Raw genomic sequence first — 21495 nt, 5'->3', positions numbered from 1 at the left:
CCAAATTAAAGAAGAATAGGTTCATGACTTAACGTGGCGTCTCCTCCCCATTACACCTGTTCAAGGTGCCAACGTGCAAACCGCTACACCACCACCTCTGTAAAACACTGAGAAACAAAGTATTCAAATCTACTTCACAAATGAGCAGGCGTTAATATGAACTATAGCTACGACTGCATGAATCCATCTGTGAAAGAACATTTTTATTTCACAACTACTTAAAAAACAAAACAAAAAAAACACAAATAAACTTGACTGCGTGCTCCCGCAAACTCCTCGCGTGAACGCGCCCATTAGCTCCGCGGCTAACTGTTAGCCTCAGTTGCGAAGATTCTCTCTTGATGAAATAAACAGTTTAAAAGATTCCTCTGAGTTCACGCTGCGGTCCGGGACCGAAATTCGAAACTTTAACGACTATTCAGCAACTTGAAGACGGTCATGGAATAAATTAAAACACACAGAACATCAGGCAGAAAACGAGCGGTTTTACGTTCAGCTCGAATCGTTTTTGGACCGAATAAAGACAACAGACGACCAAAATAAAGACGTCACAATGGACACATGACTGCCGAACTTTCCCACTAAGGTCACACGTATCAAATACGTCATAAAGATTCGTGTAAGCCAGTTCCGAGTTCGCAAAGAAGACTCTGTTCTGGTCGACCCTTTTTTAAACGGAGTTTGGTTTCAACGAGTCCACGAGGAAGTAAACGCGACAAAGCGGATACGGATGGATCGACGATCGATTTCTAACGGATCACCTGTTCAATGAAGGACCAGTGACACTCCTCAGACCACCAAGGTCCTTTTAGACCACTTCATCTCTCCGCCAAAAAAACAATCCAACCTTCACTGACGAGAACGTATAGGATGACGTCAGCACGCCACGTGATTACGTCATGATTATGTCAATGGCTACAAAATTACGTCTGTCAGACAATGAAACGAATAAAACTGACCAACACGGAAAGTCCCCGAGACGTCAAACCGTCATTCTGAGAAAGATCGAGCTCTCTCTCTCTCACACACACACACACACACACACAAAAATCAGACTACAGAAAAACTAACTCCTACACACGAAAACTCATTCAAATAAAAGAAAAAACTACTACAGAAGAAAAATCACTCCAATAAAAGAATGACTAATTACAACACAAGACAACTCACTCTGACGAAAGAAAAACTAACTACTACACAAGGAAATTCACTCCAATAAAAGAAAAACTAACTCCAACACAAGAAAACTCACTCTGGTGAAAGAAAAACTAACTCCTATACAAGAAAAATCACTCCAATAAAAGAACGACTAACATACAAGAAAACTCACTCCAATAAAAGAAAAACTCACTCCTACACATGAAACTCACTCTAATAAAAGAAAAACTAGAAGAATCGAAACACAAGATGTTATTGTGCTTTCACTGACCGGCATCAGCTAGGAATCTCACCTAGTCGTTTCGGCCCCTTAACCTAGCGTAGAAGAATCGAAATGCAAGATGTTATTGCGCTTTCACTGACCGGCATCAGCTAGGAATCTCACCCGGTCGTTTCGGCCCCTTAACCTAGAACAACCAAAGGGGTGAGTGGGGCCAGCAGTGTCTCGTCAGACACCACCCCGGTCAGCCTTGAAACGCTGCCAGATTGATAACGATGCAAGTAATGCAGCCGTTGACACTTCTTCAACAATCTTCACCTTCTTCCTACAAGACATACCGATCTTGTGCAGGAAATAACCCAGTGATTTCCCGGCAAACCCTCGGCACCCAACCTCGACAGTAAACATGTGGGCTTTCCTGCCTCTTCTCTTGCAATCTTCCACTAACTCAGCGTATTTTGTCGTCTTTAACTCACAGGCACTCTCTACATTTTCTTCTCACGGTACAGTGAGCTCCGCTATCAGTAGTGTTTTACTCGATCTTGACCATATCAGGATATCAGGGCGCAAGTTCGTTGCTGAGATCTCTGCGGGAAATATCAGCTTCTCATCGAGGTCAACCTCGCATTTCCAGTCCAAGGCGCTTGACAAAAGACCACACGGTGACATTCGCTCCGAACTTGACGTCTTTTTCTGACCTTCCTTTATAAAACATATACCATTCTTCACACCAACAATACTATCCTCACGACTGTTCACACGCATAACCTCAGCTTTCAGCGCATTCAAAATAACTCGAAGTACTTGATTGTGTTGCCAAGTATACTTCCCTTCAACAAGTCTCTTCTTACAACCAGATAGTATATGCCTTAGTGATCCCACTTCGCCGCAAGAACACTTGACGCTCTCAATCTTCTTCCACTTGCATAGATTGTGTGGTGATGGTAACACGTCGTACACGGACCCTACCAAGAATCTTAGCGTCAAGGCATCCATGGACCAAATATCTCTCCATCGTAGCTTTCTTGTTTCCACTTCTTCCCATCCAGTCCATTGACCTTGCTGCACCATTCCAGCGGCTCTTGATATCCTCATCTGGTCTTCGTCTTTCCTGATCTCATCACTGACAAGAACTCGTCTCTCCTTAGCCGTCGAACTTTCAAAGAACTGCATCCTTTGCATACCCAATCCCGCGCGTCCGGACTGAACAGCTCCAACAATATCTCTGTGCCTCAATCGTTGTTCCATCTCCTCAATGTGCGACGCAGCGCACCACTTCCGTCCAGTCTTCACGTCAGAAACAATATTTCGCACCACTGGGTCTTCTGAATCGCGCAGAGTCATGAACAAGCAGCATTTCTCGACTTTGAATTCTTCGGTTAGGGCTGACAGGGGCAATAGCAGCTTTGTATTGTGACCGTAAAAACTCACATTCGTCAAACAAGGTGGAACGCCGAGCCACTTCCAAATTCGAACAGACACTTTCCTTTCCATCTTCTCAACATTGGTCATAGTGATCTCGTAGACCATCAGGGGCCACATCAGCCGAGGAAACAGGCCAAACTTCAGACACCACAGCTTCAGGTTTGCAGGTAGACCACTCCTCTCTATACTTTCCAATCCATCAAATAGCTGCTGGTTGACCTCCCCTACTCTATCTGTGTCTCGAAGTGCTTTAGTGTACCAACGACCTAAACTCTTTACAGGTTCTTCTGAAACAGTTGGTATCACCTCTTCCCCGATCTGGAAGTGTACGTCAGCGATCCGTCCTTTCTTCAGTGTCAAGCTACGGGACTTCTTGGCTTTGAACTTCATTCGAGACCATCCTACCAAAACAGCTAATCTATCAAGCGTCCTTTCCGCATCTTCTGTAGATGGATGAAGCAACGTAAGGTCATCCATAAACGCACATATTGGTGGTAGTTCTTGTCCAGGAGCAATCTCTACCCCTCGTCCTACACGAGCAGCTCTTACAAGGACTTCCATGGCCATAACGAATAGTATCTCCGATATAGTGCAACCCATGGGTGATTGGTAGTTCGTCGTGTAGCTCACAGTTGTAAACCGCATCTTGAATCCTGCGTAGTACGCATCGACAAACCTCGTCAGCTTTGCAGGGACGTGAAAGAACTCCATGGCAAATCGTATAAATGCATGTGGAACTGAGCCGTACACGTTGGCAAGGTCAAGCCACAGAACCGATAAGTCCGACTTGTTCTTCTTCAACTCCTGTATCGTATTCCAAATCATCGCCGAATGTTCAACGCACCCTGGAAACCCGGGGATGCCCGCTTTTTGGACTGATGTGTCGATATACCCATTTGCCATCAGGAACTTCGTCAGTCTAGCGGCAAGTACACCAAGCAGAACTTTACCATCCACGTCTAAAAGCGAAATCGGGCGTAAATCACCAATACCACTTGCATTTGCGCATTTTGGTATGTAGATGCCATCAGCCTTGTTCCATGACGGAGGAACAATCTCTCTGTGCCATAACTGCCGCAACAATAGCCACAATCGCTTCCTCAGCTTCTTACAGTACTTGAAGACTTTATACGAAACACCACTCAGGCCAGGAGATGACGCGGCACGGGACTTTCGTAGAAACGCTTCTACTTCGGCCAGCCTTGGTAGTGAGAGGTCGAAAGGCACAGACAGCTCAGTCGGATGGACTAGTCCCTCAACATCCCCGATCTCCTCTTTTCGCCGTGGATCCGAGTACGTAGCTTTCAAATGACTTTCTAGATCTTCTTGTGGTACATGAAGCGTCCCTGACTTCGCCTGGCTAAACAGGTCTTTCGTAAAGCGGAATGGGTCTTGGAAAAATTTCAGTCTTTGCCGTGCTTGAAATTTCCGCTTTAGGCGCAGCTTTTCCGCTTTCCTCAGTGCCTTGAGTCTTCGTCTGAGCTGATCTCGAAGCTCGTCCAATCCATTCTTTTGCACGATGTCAGCTTCTTTCCATCATTTCGTCAACTGGCGTAGCTCCTTCCGCAGAGGATGTATCTCTTCTTGGCGCCTGCTTCTCTTGGATGCTTTGTCAGTCTTGTCTTTCTTTTCCATGATGCCGAAGTTTCCTTCGCCATAATCATATATTGCGTTGTTCAGAATCCAGTCCAAGTTTCTTTGCTGGAGGCGGGCGGCCAGTCGATACGCGCTCTTCTAGGCTCGACAATGGTCATCGTCTTTGTAGCAGAGAGAACCGTAGCACTGTGGGTTAGAACCTGGCTACGTAACTCATACGCCTTACGTGGAGTTCCACTGCGTTAAAGTGGAACTCCACGAGAAAATAACTACTACACAAGAAAATTCACTCCAATAAGCGTTAAAGTAACTACTACACAAGGAAACTCACTCTGATGAAAGAAAAAATAACTACCACACAAGAAAACTCAATCCAATAAAACAAAAGCTAACTACTACATAAGAAAACTCACTCTGGCAAAAGAAAAACTAATTACCACACAAGAAAACTCATTCCAGTAAACGAAAACTAACTACTACACAAAGAAACTCACTCTGACAAAGAAAAACTAACTAACAACCAAGAAAACTCACTCAGATAAAAGAAAACTAACTACTACACAAGGAAATTCACGCTGACGAAAGAAAAACTACCACACAAGAAAACTCACTCCAATAAAAGAAAACCTCACTCCGACACAAGAAAACTCACTCTGACGAAAGAAAAACTACTACACAAGAAAACTCACTCCAATAAGAGATAGAGTAACTACTACACAAGGAAACTCACTCTGATGAAAGAAAAACTAACTACCACACATGAAAACTCACTCCAATAAAACAAAAGCTAACTACTACACAAGAAAACTCACTCTGGCGAAAGAAAAACTAACTACCACACAAGAAAACTCACTCCAATAAAAGAAAACCTCACTCCTACACAAGAAAACTCACTCTGACGAAAGAAAAATAAACTACTACACAAGGAAACTCACTGACGAAAGAAAAACTAACTACCACACAAGAAAACTCACTCAGATAAAAGAAAACTACTACACAAGGAAATTCACTCTGACGAAAGAAAAACTACCACACAAGAAAACTCACTCCAATAAAAGAAAACCTCACTCCGACACAAGAAAACTCACTCTGATGAAAGAAAAACTACTACACAAGAAAACTCACTCCAATAAGAGAAAAAGTAACTACTACACACACAAGAAAATTCACTCCAATAAGAGATAGAGTAACTACTACACAAGGAAACTCACTCTGATGAAAGAAAAACTAACTACCACACATGAAAACTCACTCCAATAAAAGAAAACCTCACTCCTACACAAGAAAACTCACTCTGATGAAAGAAAAATAAACTACTACACAAGGAAACTCACTCTGACAAAAGAAAAACTAACTACCACACAAGGAAACTTACTCCAATAAAAGAAAAAAATAACTACTGCACAAGGAAACTCACTCTGACAAAAGAAAAACTAACTACTACACAAGAAAACTCACTCCAATAAAAGAAAAAAATAAGTACTACACAATGAAACTTACTCCAATAAAAGAAACATGTTAAGATTAGAGGTCCAGATGAGCTTGGACCGGTCAAGCAATGGACTGAAATGCTGGGAGCAATGACGAGAACAAGAGTGAACAAAAGTAGATTTATTTACAATAATGTGCAACAAAGGAAATAATGCTGAAGCTGGTGAGGGAGCCTGCAGAGCAAAGACAGGGCCTGCTCCAAGCGGTGGACAGCCAGAGCTGCAGTGCAAATGGAACCAGGTTCAGAGATGGAAAACTGGTTGGAATCCAGGGCAGGACAAGACAGGACAGGAACTGGAGCCAGGTGGCTGCAAACAATAAAAGAAAAACTAACTCCAACACAAGAAAACTCACTCTGGTGAAAGAAAAACTAACTCCTATACAAGAAAAATCACTCCAATAAAAGAACGACTAACATACAAGAAAACTCACTCCAATAAAAGAAAAACTCACTCCTACACATGAAACTCACTCTAATAAAAGAAAAACTAGAAGAATCGAAACACAAGATGTTATTGTGCTTTCACTGACCGGCATCAGCTAGGAATCTCACCTAGTCGTTTCGGCCCCTTAACCTAGCGTAGAAGAATCGAAATGCAAGATGTTATTGCGCTTTCACTGACCGGCATCAGCTAGGAATCTCACCCGGTCGTTTCGGCCCCTTAACCTAGAACAACCAAAGGGGTGAGTGGGGCCAGCAGTGTCTCGTCAGACACCACCCCGGTCAGCCTTGAAACGCTGCCAGATTGATAACGATGCAAGTAATGCAGCCGTTGACACTTCTTCAACAATCTTCACCTTCTTCCTACAAGACATACCGATCTTGTGCAGGAAATAACCCAGTGATTTCCCGGCAAACCCTCGGCACCCAACCTCGACAGTAAACATGTGGGCTTTCCTGCCTCTTCTCTTGCAATCTTCCACTAACTCAGCGTATTTTGTCGTCTTTAACTCACAGGCACTCTCTACATTTTCTTCTCACGGTACAGTGAGCTCCGCTATCAGTAGTGTTTTACTCGATCTTGACCATATCAGGATATCAGGGCGCAAGTTCGTTGCTGAGATCTCTGCGGGAAATATCAGCTTCTCATCGAGGTCAACCTCGCATTTCCAGTCCAAGGCGCTTGACAAAAGACCACACGGTGACATTCGCTCCGAACTTGACGTCTTTTTCTGACCTTCCTTTATAAAACATATACCATTCTTCACACCAACAATACTATCCTCACGACTGTTCACACGCATAACCTCAGCTTTCAGCGCATTCAAAATAACTCGAAGTACTTGATTGTGTTGCCAAGTATACTTCCCTTCAACAAGTCTCTTCTTACAACCAGATAGTATATGCCTTAGTGATCCCACTTCGCCGCAAGAACACTTGACGCTCTCAATCTTCTTCCACTTGCATAGATTGTGTGGTGATGGTAACACGTCGTACACGGACCCTACCAAGAATCTTAGCGTCAAGGCATCCATGGACCAAATATCTCTCCATCGTAGCTTTCTTGTTTCCACTTCTTCCCATCCAGTCCATTGACCTTGCTGCACCATTCCAGCGGCTCTTGATATCCTCATCTGGTCTTCGTCTTTCCTGATCTCATCACTGACAAGAACTCGTCTCTCCTTAGCCGTCGAACTTTCAAAGAACTGCATCCTTTGCATACCCAATCCCGCGCGTCCGGACTGAACAGCTCCAACAATATCTCTGTGCCTCAATCGTTGTTCCATCTCCTCAATGTGCGACGCAGCGCACCACTTCCGTCCAGTCTTCACGTCAGAAACAATATTTCGCACCACTGGGTCTTCTGAATCGCGCAGAGTCATGAACAAGCAGCATTTCTCGACTTTGAATTCTTCGGTTAGGGCTGACAGGGGCAATAGCAGCTTTGTATTGTGACCGTAAAAACTCACATTCGTCAAACAAGGTGGAACGCCGAGCCACTTCCAAATTCGAACAGACACTTTCCTTTCCATCTTCTCAACATTGGTCATAGTGATCTCGTAGACCATCAGGGGCCACATCAGCCGAGGAAACAGGCCAAACTTCAGACACCACAGCTTCAGGTTTGCAGGTAGACCACTCCTCTCTATACTTTCCAATCCATCAAATAGCTGCTGGTTGACCTCCCCTACTCTATCTGTGTCTCGAAGTGCTTTAGTGTACCAACGACCTAAACTCTTTACAGGTTCTTCTGAAACAGTTGGTATCACCTCTTCCCCGATCTGGAAGTGTACGTCAGCGATCCGTCCTTTCTTCAGTGTCAAGCTACGGGACTTCTTGGCTTTGAACTTCATTCGAGACCATCCTACCAAAACAGCTAATCTATCAAGCGTCCTTTCCGCATCTTCTGTAGATGGATGAAGCAACGTAAGGTCATCCATAAACGCACATATTGGTGGTAGTTCTTGTCCAGGAGCAATCTCTACCCCTCGTCCTACACGAGCAGCTCTTACAAGGACTTCCATGGCCATAACGAATAGTATCTCCGATATAGTGCAACCCATGGGTGATTGGTAGTTCGTCGTGTAGCTCACAGTTGTAAACCGCATCTTGAATCCTGCGTAGTACGCATCGACAAACCTCGTCAGCTTTGCAGGGACGTGAAAGAACTCCATGGCAAATCGTATAAATGCATGTGGAACTGAGCCGTACACGTTGGCAAGGTCAAGCCACAGAACCGATAAGTCCGACTTGTTCTTCTTCAACTCCTGTATCGTATTCCAAATCATCGCCGAATGTTCAACGCACCCTGGAAACCCGGGGATGCCCGCTTTTTGGACTGATGTGTCGATATACCCATTTGCCATCAGGAACTTCGTCAGTCTAGCGGCAAGTACACCAAGCAGAACTTTACCATCCACGTCTAAAAGCGAAATCGGGCGTAAATCACCAATACCACTTGCATTTGCGCATTTTGGTATGTAGATGCCATCAGCCTTGTTCCATGACGGAGGAACAATCTCTCTGTGCCATAACTGCCGCAACAATAGCCACAATCGCTTCCTCAGCTTCTTACAGTACTTGAAGACTTTATACGAAACACCACTCAGGCCAGGAGATGACGCGGCACGGGACTTTCGTAGAAACGCTTCTACTTCGGCCAGCCTTGGTAGTGAGAGGTCGAAAGGCACAGACAGCTCAGTCGGATGGACTAGTCCCTCAACATCCCCGATCTCCTCTTTTCGCCGTGGATCCGAGTACGTAGCTTTCAAATGACTTTCTAGATCTTCTTGTGGTACATGAAGCGTCCCTGACTTCGCCTGGCTAAACAGGTCTTTCGTAAAGCGGAATGGGTCTTGGAAAAATTTCAGTCTTTGCCGTGCTTGAAATTTCCGCTTTAGGCGCAGCTTTTCCGCTTTCCTCAGTGCCTTGAGTCTTCGTCTGAGCTGATCTCGAAGCTCGTCCAATCCATTCTTTTGCACGATGTCAGCTTCTTTCCATCATTTCGTCAACTGGCGTAGCTCCTTCCGCAGAGGATGTATCTCTTCTTGGCGCCTGCTTCTCTTGGATGCTTTGTCAGTCTTGTCTTTCTTTTCCATGATGCCGAAGTTTCCTTCGCCATAATCATATATTGCGTTGTTCAGAATCCAGTCCAAGTTTCTTTGCTGGAGGCGGGCGGCCAGTCGATACGCGCTCTTCTAGGCTCGACAATGGTCATCGTCTTTGTAGCAGAGAGAACCGTAGCACTGTGGGTTAGAACCTGGCTACGTAACTCATACGCCTTACGTGGAGTTCCACTGCGTTAAAGTGGAACTCCACGAGAAAATAACTACTACACAAGAAAATTCACTCCAATAAGCGTTAAAGTAACTACTACACAAGGAAACTCACTCTGATGAAAGAAAAAATAACTACCACACAAGAAAACTCAATCCAATAAAACAAAAGCTAACTACTACATAAGAAAACTCACTCTGGCAAAAGAAAAACTAATTACCACACAAGAAAACTCATTCCAGTAAACGAAAACTAACTACTACACAAAGAAACTCACTCTGACAAAGAAAAACTAACTAACAACCAAGAAAACTCACTCAGATAAAAGAAAACTAACTACTACACAAGGAAATTCACGCTGACGAAAGAAAAACTACCACACAAGAAAACTCACTCCAATAAAAGAAAACCTCACTCCGACACAAGAAAACTCACTCTGACGAAAGAAAAACTACTACACAAGAAAACTCACTCCAATAAGAGATAGAGTAACTACTACACAAGGAAACTCACTCTGATGAAAGAAAAACTAACTACCACACATGAAAACTCACTCCAATAAAACAAAAGCTAACTACTACACAAGAAAACTCACTCTGGCGAAAGAAAAACTAACTACCACACAAGAAAACTCACTCCAATAAAAGAAAACCTCACTCCTACACAAGAAAACTCACTCTGACGAAAGAAAAATAAACTACTACACAAGGAAACTCACTGACGAAAGAAAAACTAACTACCACACAAGAAAACTCACTCAGATAAAAGAAAACTACTACACAAGGAAATTCACTCTGACGAAAGAAAAACTACCACACAAGAAAACTCACTCCAATAAAAGAAAACCTCACTCCGACACAAGAAAACTCACTCTGATGAAAGAAAAACTACTACACAAGAAAACTCACTCCAATAAGAGAAAAAGTAACTACTACACACACAAGAAAATTCACTCCAATAAGAGATAGAGTAACTACTACACAAGGAAACTCACTCTGATGAAAGAAAAACTAACTACCACACATGAAAACTCACTCCAATAAAGAAAACCTCACTCCTACACAAGAAAACTCACTCTGATGAAAGAAAAATAAACTACTACACAAGGAAACTCACTCTGACAAAAGAAAAACTAACTACCACACAAGGAAACTTACTCCAATAAAAGAAAAAAATAACTACTGCACAAGGAAACTCACTCTGACAAAAGAAAAACTAACTACTACACAAGAAAACTCACTCCAATAAAAGAAAAAAATAAGTACTACACAATGAAACTTACTCCAATAAAAGAAACATGTTAAGATTAGAGGTCCAGATGAGCTTGGACCGGTCAAGCAATGGACTGAAATGCTGGGAGCAATGACGAGAACAAGAGTGAACAAAAGTAGATTTATTTACAATAATGTGCAACAAAGGAAATAATGCTGAAGCTGGTGAGGGAGCCTGCAGAGCAAAGACAGGGCCTGCTCCAAGCGGTGGACAGCCAGAGCTGCAGTGCAAATGGAACCAGGTTCAGAGATGGAAAACTGGTTGGAATCCAGGGCAGGACAAGACAGGACAGGAACTGGAGCCAGGTGGCTGCAAACAGAGCCGAGGACAGGGGAACATTCTGAGGAGACAATGGTGAGTGAGCTGCACTCGTAACACTGGAAGGCTTAACAACAGAATATTCAGAATTTAGCACAGAGGCTCAGTACAGGAATGTTCATAGTTCAAGAATGTTCATAGTTCAAGAATATTCAGACGTCAGAGATCAGCAATGCAATTAAGCAGCAGTGCATCTTATGACACAATTCAATATAGCTAGAACTCAGCTTCAAGAATAACTTGGAAGTTCTTAGTAGTTCTGCTCACAGTTCATACAGTTGTTGAAATAAACAGATGAAGCCACAGACAGGAGTGTAGTGAGAGCGGAATCTTGAATTCATAGACAAATAGGAACTTAGCTGACAAGAACAGAGCAGCTCACTCTGAGGCAGGCTGAGGATCAACAGCGGCACAGCTGAGTGTTCCTAAAGTGACATGGTAGTTTGCAGGTAGTGGCATGGAAGCCAGTAGATGGTGCAGCATGGAAGCTACACAGGACGGCGTCTGAAAACACCAAAGATCAGAGTACTCTACTACGGGAAATAGAGTGGCCAAGTTACCTTGGAGAGAAGCTGCAGAAAGCTCAGAATTCACACTGAGGGTGTCTCAGGGAAATCTCTTGGAAGGTTCTCACATCAGACAGGAGGAATCAGGAACAAGGTGCTGCAAGAAAAGACGAGATTCTGGCAAGGTCAAGGTCAAGGTAGATTCTGGCAAAGACTGAGCTCAAAGCCAGGTTTTAAGTAACCCGATCAGAATCAGGAGCTGATGAATCACAGGTGTTCCTCGCATCTGCTGTGCACCACCTGGTGGGGAAACAGACAAACAACATACAAAAGGACAGACATGGAAGGGGCAAAGGCAGACCACGACAACAAAAAAAAACTACTACACAAGAAAACTCACTCGAACAAAAGAAAAACTAACTACTACACAAAAAGACTCACTCAAGCAAAAGAAAAACTAACTACTACACAAGTAAATTCAGCTTGGGACTCCAACGAGGGTGGTCGCATCTCCTCCACTGTCCCTTATCTCTGCTCTCTGCTTTAACCTTCAAGTCCCTACTTCACCAGACTGTGAATTCCTCAAATTATATTGGATACTGGATCTATTGGACTACTATTGGATTAACCACGCTATTGACACCATCTTTTCTACAAGAAGGTCAGGACCGGGGGATCCTTCCTGCCCAGATGGAATGTATCCTGTGGGCTATGTTCTCGGCTCCTGGGGGTCGTGGTGAGTTGCATGCTTTTTCGCCATTCTCTGTGGAAGACGTCAAGGATTTATTCATATTTGGTCTTATGGTAGCAGGGCTGGTACTTTCTGGCTTATGTGCTGCCCTGATCTACCGGAAAATTGGCAAGACGGCGGCATCAAGCACCACGGTCCCTCGCTTGTCCATCATGATTAACAAGGTGGGCAAGGCAATGCATTCTCAGACTGCGATGACTCTTGAACTCAGACGCAAATTGGATGACAGCTTGGAGAAGATGCGTGCCCTGCAGATGAAGATTTCGGAGGCTGACGAATATTCTTAATTTATAATTGGGAATATTCTTAATTCATATTTGGGATTTCGTTGTTCAAGTGAAGCTGTAAAAAGTGTTTTTCACTGCTCAAACCACAACACGGCAGGCTTATCAGCCTGAAGGACAAATTGCCCTGTTGTTTTCCTCCAGAGGAATGTCTTCGGCCTTGGGGAACATTTGGCTGTTTCTTATCTCAACTCACAAAGACAAACTGTTTCACGGGACTGAAGCATGCTCCACTCCCTCTCTCCACCCCCCTCCCACCCCCCAACACACCCCCCACTCTGGCTTCTGCTCACATCATCCCTTCCCTTCTGCGGGGGCGGCGTGGTTTTAGATGCAGCAGGTCCCCCCCCCCCCCCCCCCCAAAAGCTGACGGTGGCACAACTCAGGGTTGCTGCAAGACCTTCACCCACTTGCCTCAATTCGGATAATGGACTTCTTCAAATTTAGTGCACATAAACAATGTCAAATGTGTATGTGCTGTCTTTAATTCTGATGTGTGCCATTATTACAGTAAACATTATTATTATTACAGTACTAATTGTGGACAAATTGCTGTCTGAGGTAACTGGAGTGTAAACATAATTTCTCCACTGTGAGATCAATAAAGTATATCTCATCTCATTTCATCTCAAATTCACTCCAGTAAAAGAAAAAGTCACTCCTACACAAGAAAACTCCCTCCAATAAAAGAAAAACTAACGGCTACACAAGGAAACTCACTCATCACTTATCTTCTGCTTATTCGGGATTGGGTCGCAAGGACAACAGCTCCAGCAGGGGACCCCAGACTTTCCTTTCATGGGCCACATTAACCACCTCTGACTGGTGGATGCGTTCCCGGGCCAGTGTGGAAATATAATCTCTCCACCTAGTCCTGGGTCTTCCCCAGGGTTTCCTCCCAGATGGACTTGCCTGGAACACCTCCCTAGGGAGGCGCCCAGGAGGCATTCTTACCAGATGCCGAACCACCTTAGCTGGCTCCTTTCAACACAAAGGAGCAGCGGCTCCACTCCGAGCTCCCCACGGATGACCGAACTTCTCACCCAGTCTCTAAGGGAGACACCAGCCACCCTCCAAAGGAAACCCATTTCAGTCACTTGTACCCGCAATCTAGTTCTTTTGTTCATGACCCAACCCTTATGGTAAATGGTAAATGGGCTGCATTTATATAGCACTTTTCCATCATGAATCAGATGCTCAAAGTGCTTTACAATTATGCCTCATGTTCACACAGACACATTCACACACCGATGTCAGGTTGCTGCTATGCATGGTACTCACTACACACCGGGAGCAACTTGGAGATTAAGCACCTCGCCCAAGGGCACTTAGTGATTTTCCGGTGAGGCTGGGGTTTGAACTGAGGATCCTCTGGTCTCAAGCCCAACACTTAACCACGAGACCATCACCTTCCCCTCATGACCATAGGTGAGAGTAGGAATGAAGACTGACCAGTAGATCGAGAACTTCACCTTTTGGCTCAGCTCTCTTTTTGTCACAACAGTACAGTACAGCAAATGCAACACCGCCCCTGCTTGCATTCTCCGGCAATCTCCTTCACTTGGGGCAAGACCTCATTCCATACCCGGACTAGGCAATCCATTGGTTTCCTGCTGATAACCATGGCGTCAGATTTAGAGGTGCTGATCCTCATCCCGGCTGCTTCACACTCGGCTGTGTGAAGCGGCTTATAAATACCCACCCCTTATACTTGAAGACTTTATACGAAACACCACTCAGGCCAGGAGATGACGCGGCACGGGACTTTCGTAGAAACGCTTCTACTTCGGCCAGCCTTGGTAGTGAGAGGTCGAAAGGCACAGACAGCTCAGTCGGACGGACTAGTCCCTCAACATCCCCGATCTCCTCTTTTCGCCGTGGATCCGAGTACGTAGCTTTCAAATGACTTTCTAGATCTTCTTGTGGTACATGAAGCGTCCCTGACTTCGCCTGGCTAAACAGGTCTTTCGTAAAGCGGAATGGGTCTTGGAAAAATTTCAGTCTTTGCCGTGCTTGAAATTTCCGCTTTAGGCGCAGCTTTTCCGCTTTCCTCAGTGCCTTGAGTCTTCGTCTGAGCTGATCTCGAAGCTCGTCCAATCCATTCTTTTGCACGATGTCAGCTTCTTTCCATCATTTCGTCAACTGGCGTAGCTCCTTCCGCAGAGGATGTATCTCTTCTTGGCGCCTGCTTCTCTTGGATGCTTTGTCAGTCTTGTCTTTCTTTTCCATGATGCCGAAGTTTCCTTCGCCATAATCATAATCACTCTGATGAAAGAAAAACTAACTACCACACATGAAAACTCACTCCAATAAAACAAAAGCTAACTACTACACAAGAAAACTCACTCTGGCGAAAGAAAAACTAACTACCACACAAGAAAACTCACTCCAATAAAAGAAAACCTCACTCCTACACAAGAAAACTCACTCTGACGAAAGAAAAATAAACTACTACACAAGGAAACTCACTGACGAAAGAAAAACTAACTACCACACAAGAAAACTCACTCAGATAAAAGAAAACTACTACACAAGGAAATTCACTCTGACGAAAGAAAAACTACCACACAAGAAAACTCACTCCAATAAAAGAAAACCTCACTCCGACACAAGAAAACTCACTCTGATGAAAGAAAAACTACTACACAAGAAAACTCACTCCAATAAGAGAAAAAGTAACTACTACACACACAAGAAAATTCACTCCAATAAGAGATAGAGTAACTACTACACAAGGAAACTCACTCTGATGAAAGAAAAACTAACTACCACACATGAAAACTCACTCCAATAAAAGAAAACCTCACTCCTACACAAGAAAACTCACTCTGATGAAAGAAAAATAAACTACTACACAAGGAAACTCACTCTGACAAAAGAAAAACTAACTACCACACAAGGAAACTTACTCCAATAAAAGAAAAAAATAACTACTGCACAAGGAAACTCACTCTGACAAAAGAAAAACTAACTACTACACAAGAAAACTCACTCCAATAAAAGAAAAAAATAAGTACTACACAATGAAACTTACTCCAATAAAAGAAACATGTTAAGATTAGAGGTCCAGATGAGCTTGGACCGGTCAAGCAATGGACTGAAATGCTGGGAGCAATGACGAGAACAAGAGTGAACAAAAGTAGATTTATTTACAATAATGTGCAACAAAGGAAATAATGCTGAAGCTGGTGAGGGAGCCTGCAGAGCAAAGACAGGGCCTGCTCCAAGCGGTGGACAGCCAGAGCTGCAGTGCAAATGGAACCAGGTTCAGAGATGGAAAACTGGTTGGAATCCAGGGCAGGACAAGACAGGACAGGAACTGGAGCCAGGTGGCTGCAAACAGAGCCGAGGACAGGGGAACATTCTGAGGAGACAATGGTGAGTGAGCTGCACTCGTAACACTGGAAGGCTTAACAACAGAATATTCAGAATTTAGCACAGAGGCTCAGTACAGGAATGTTCATAGTTCAAGAATGTTCATAGTTCAAGAATATTCAGACGTCAGAGATCAGCAATGCAATTAAGCAGCAGTGCATCTTATGACACAATTCAATATAGCTAGAACTCAGCTTCAAGAATAACTTGGAAGTTCTTAGTAGTTCTGCTCACAGTTCATACAGTTGTTGAAATAAACAGATGAAGCCACAGACAGGAGTGTAGTGAGAGCGGAATCTTGAATTCATAGACAAATAGGAACTTAGCTGACAAGAACAGAGCAGCTCACTCTGAGGCAGGCTGAGGATCAACAGCGGCACAGCTGAGTGTTCCTAAAGTGACATGGTAGTTTGCAGGTAGTGGCATGGAAGCCAGTAGATGGTGCAGCATGGAAGCTACACAGGACGGCGTCTGAAAACACCAAAGATCAGAGTACTCTACTACGGGAAATAGAGTGGCCAAGTTACCTTGGAGAGAAGCTGCAGAAAGCTCAGAATTCACACTGAGGGTGTCTCAGGGAAATCTCTTGGAAGGTTCTCACATCAGACAGGAGGAATCAGGAACAAGGTGCTGCAAGAAAAGACGAGATTCTGGCAAGGTCAAGGTCAAGGTAGATTCTGGCAAAGACTGAGCTCAAAGCCAGGTTTTAAGTAACCCGATCAGAATCAGGAGCTGATGAATCACAGGTGTTCCTCGCATCTGCTGTGCACCACCTGGTGGGGAAACAGACAAACAACATACAAAAGGACAGACATGGAAGGGGCAAAGGCAGACCACGACAAAAAAAAAAACTACTACACAAGAAAACTCACTCGAACAAAAGAAAAACTAACTACTACACAAAAAGACTCACTCAAGCAAAAGAAAAACTAACTACTACACAAGTAAATTCAGCTTGGGACTCCAACGAGGGTGGTCGCATCTCCTCCACTGTCCCTTATCTCTGCTCTCTGCTTTAACCTTCAAGTCCCTACTTCACCAGACTGTGAATTCCTCAAATTATATTGGATACTGGATCTATTGGACTACTATTGGATTAACCACGCTATTGACACCATCTTTTCTACAAGAAGGTCAGGACCGGGGGATCCTTCCTGCCCAGATGGAATGTATCCTGTGGGCTATGTTCTCGGCTCCTGGGGGTCGTGGTGAGTTGCATGCTTTTTCGCCATTCTCTGTGGAAGACGTCAAGGATTTATTCATATTTGGTCTTATGGTAGCAGGGCTGGTACTTTCTGGCTTATGTGCTGCCCTGATCTACCGGAAAATTGGCAAGACGGCGGCATCAAGCACCACGGTCCCTCGCTTGTCCATCATGATTAACAAGGTGGGCAAGGCAATGCATTCTCAGACTGCGATGACTCTTGAACTCAGACGCAAATTGGATGACAGCTTGGAGAAGATGCGTGCCCTGCAGATGAAGATTTCGGAGGCTGACGAATATTCTTAATTTATAATTGGGAATATTCTTAATTCATATTTGGGATTTCGTTGTTCAAGTGAAGCTGTAAAAAGTGTTTTTCACTGCTCAAACCACAACACTGGCAGGCTTATCAGCCTGAAGGACAAATTGCCCTGTTGTTTTCCTCCAGAGGAATGTCTTCGGCCTTGGGAACATTTGGCTGTTCTTATCTCAACTCACAAAGACAAACTGTTTCACGGGACTGAAGCATGCTCCACTCCCTCTCTCCACCCCCTCCCACCCCCCAACACACCCCCCACTCTGGCTTCTGCTCACATCATCCCTTCCCTTCTGCGGGGGCGGCGTGGTTTAGATGCAGCAGGTCCCCCCCCCCCCCCCCCCCCCCCAAAAGCTGACGTGGCACAACTCAGGGTTGCTGCAAGACCTTCACCCACTTGCCTCAATTCGGATAATGGACTTCTTCAAATTTAGTGCACATAAACAATGTCAAATGTGTATGTGCTGTCTTTAATTCTGATGTGTGCCATTATTACAGTAAACATTATTATTATTACAGTACTAATTGTGGACAAATTGCTGTCTGAGGTAACTGGAGTGTAAACATAATTTCTCCACTGTGAGATCAATAAAGTATATCTCATCTCATTTCATCTCAAATTCACTCCAGTAAAAGAAAAAGTCACTCCTACACAAGAAAACTCCCTCCAATAAAAGAAAAACTAACGGCTACACAAGGAAACTCACTCATCACTTATCTTCTGCTTATTCGGGATTGGGTCGCAAGGACAACAGCTCCAGCAGGGGACCCCAGACTTTCCTTTCATGGGCCACATTAACCACCTCTGACTGGTGGATGCGTTCCCGGGCCAGTGTGGAAATATAATCTCTCCACCTAGTCCTGGGTCTCCCCAGGGTTTCCTCCCAGATGGACTTGCCTGGAACACCTCCCTAGGGAGGCGCCCAGGAGGCATTCTTACCAGATGCCGAACCACCTTAGCTGGCTCCTTTCAACACAAAGGAGCAGCGGCTCCACTCCGAGCTCCCCACGGATGACCGAACTTCTCACCCAGTCTCTAAGGGAGACACCAGCCACCCTCCAAAGGAAACCCATTTCAGTCACTTGTACCCGCAATCTAGTTCTTTTGTTCATGACCCAACCCTTATGGTAAATGGTAAATGGGCTGCATTTATATAGCACTTTTCCATCATGAATCAGATGTTCAAAGTGCTTTACAATTATGCCTCATGTTCACACAGACACATTCACACACCGATGTCAGGTTGCTGCTATGCATGGTACTCACTACACACCGGGAGCAACTTGGAGATTAAGCACCTCGCCCAAGGGCACTTAGTGATTTTCCGGTGAGGCTGGGGTTTGAACTGAGGATCCTCTGGTCTCAAGCCCAACACTTAACCACGAGACCATCACCTTCCCCTCATGACCATAGGTGAGAGTAGGAATGAAGACTGACCAGTAGATCGAGAACTTCACCTTTTGGCTCAGCTCTCTTTTTGTCACAACAGTACAGTACAGCAAATGCAACACCGCCCCTGCTTGCATTCTCCGGCAATCTCCTTCACTTGGGGCAAGACCTCATTCCATACCCGGACTAGGCAATCCATTGGTTTCCTGCTGATAACCATGGCGTCAGATTTAGAGGTGCTGATCCTCATCCCGGCTGCTTCACACTCGGCTGTGTGAAGCGGCTTATAAATACCCACCCCTTATACTAAAAGAATAAGAAATATACACAATCACACACAAACATGTATGCATATTACACATACACACAAACATGTATCTATTTATCTATTTTATATATATATTTATATATACATACACTCAACAAAAATATAAACACAACACTTTTGGTTTTGCTCCCATTTTGTATGAGATGAACTCAAAGATCTAAAACTTTTTCCACATACACAATATCACCATTTCCCTCAAATATTGTTCACAAACCAGTCTAAATCTGTGATAGTGAGCACTTCTCCTTTGCTGAGATAATCCATCCCACCTCACAGGTGTGCCATATCAAGATGCTGATTATGTTGTGAAAGTGTCGTGACACGGACCCACAACAGGGGCCGTTAATGAACGGACAATGGATAAGCCAAAAAGTAACAATTTAATGTTGTGAATCGCACAACGAAGTACAGACAATAACAATATGGTGGAATGTCAATTATACACAAGGTGACGTGTGGGCAGGCTCGAAGATAGAAGACGTCTGGCGAGAGAAGAGCCGGATCCCACACAGCTTCCACCACCAACGGATCTGAAGAACACCGGAGCCGCCAAGCCCTGCGCCCCAGGTGGCCACCGTCTTCAGCAGTCAGACCCGGTACTGCTGGCAGAGAACAGAAACAGTACTGATGAGTGTAAGTTCGCACACTCAGTAATCCCACAGTCAGTGTTCAGTTAGGAGGGAGAACCTCCACCTCCGAATCACACACTCGTGCAGCTCCTGAGACAACCACTTATCTGGTTTGGGGTGTGAGGCGAAGCCGTCGCAGTCCACACCAAACGCCAACACAGCAGACAAGGAATCCGTCCCAGGAAAACGGCTGCAAAAGAGATCAGACTAATGCTCGATTAAGATTCAGCAGAGAAGTTACCTGAATGGTAGCTGATTTCTCGGCGGGGAGGTGGAGTTGCAGTCCGGCCTTTATGGTGGTGGTGATGAGTAGTGGATGAGTGACAGCTGGTACGGATGCTGGGTGACAGCTGTCACTCCCGGTTGCTCCGACGCCCTCTCGTGCTTGAAGCCCGCACTTCAAGCAGGGCGCCATCTTGTGGTGGTGGGCCAGCCAGCAGTACCTCCTCTTCAGCGGCCCACACAACAGATTAGACACCATGATTAGTGCACAGGTGTGCCTTAGACTGCCCACAATAAAAGGCCACTCTGAAAGGTGCAGTTTTATCACACAGCACAATGCCACAGATGTCGCAAGATTTGAGGGAGCGTGCAATTGGCATGCTGACAGCAGGAATGTCAACCAGAAGAATAAAATTCCTCTCAAATTATAACTGGAGTCCCTCAGTTTCCAGATTATCTGTGTCTGCTACGTTTAAGATGCATGGAATTTATAAACGCAAACTGAATTTCAGACATCTTATATATATTACTCTGGAACAAAGACGACAGAAAGTGATTGACATAAGCAGGACTCTAATAGCAAACAGGAATCGATTGCAATGATTCCAGGTTGTTCCTCCATTTTGTTCAATTGGAATATGGAAATAATGGAGGAACAACCTGAGCTTCTTCTGGCATGTTTACATAAAACAAACACAATAGCAACATCTATAAACCCAGAGAATATATTCACGGGAGTTTTAGGCACAATATACAAAGAGTTTAATGCTGTTGTCCGTGTGGAGCCTGATCAGAGCGTCTCAAATACATTTCTTCTGTCATAAATGTACTGAGGTACCCATAATGCACCTGGGCACAGCATGCCCACACTAAAACCTTCAAAATTAGTGCATTACTTTACAACTAAAATATATATCTGATATTTTCACTTTATAAAACATCAAACATGATAGTAGAGAAGCTTGAATCTTCGACTGGACTGGGTTGCTTGACGCGAGGACGTTTTGCTTCAAATCGCAGAAGCTTCCTCAGCTAAAATTCTTGCTCTGGAAGTCTGACTTCTGTCTGACTCTTGTAGAGAAGAATAAAACAGAAGCCAACAAAAGCTGGAGTTTTAAACCTAACCAGACCCCTCCTACTGAGAGGCAGACTGCTATAGGCTAGTGACTAAACAATAGCTCTAATTAGCAACTATTGTGCTCTAGTTAGCACACCTAATGACAGGAAAGCTGTCCCTCTAATGATGGGATGGATGCCTTTCTGATGGCTCCCTTGATGATGTGAATGACTCA

At 44.5% G+C, this 21495-nt stretch overlaps 1 protein-coding gene across 2 annotated transcripts in view; it reads right to left on the bottom strand.

Moving 5' to 3' along the window:
- nfkb1 (nuclear factor of kappa light polypeptide gene enhancer in B-cells 1) overlaps positions 1 to 974 on the bottom strand; it is an 84588-nt gene extending 83614 nt beyond the window's left edge. Inside the window, exon 1 of one of the 2 annotated variants that reach the window (XM_034182237.1) lies at positions 762 to 974. The gene's annotated coding sequence lies outside the window, so the exon portion shown is untranslated. The remainder of the gene's footprint in view (positions 1 to 761) is intronic. The other variant, XM_034182236.1, reaches the window with a different exon arrangement.
- Between the last annotated feature and the right edge of the window lie 20521 nt (positions 975 to 21495).

This window comes from Thalassophryne amazonica, chromosome 11 (assembly GCF_902500255.1).
Source record: "Thalassophryne amazonica chromosome 11, fThaAma1.1, whole genome shotgun sequence".
Lineage (NCBI taxonomy): Eukaryota > Metazoa > Chordata > Actinopteri > Batrachoidiformes > Batrachoididae > Thalassophryne > Thalassophryne amazonica.
This window is presented reverse-complemented; position numbering and strand designations above follow the sequence as displayed.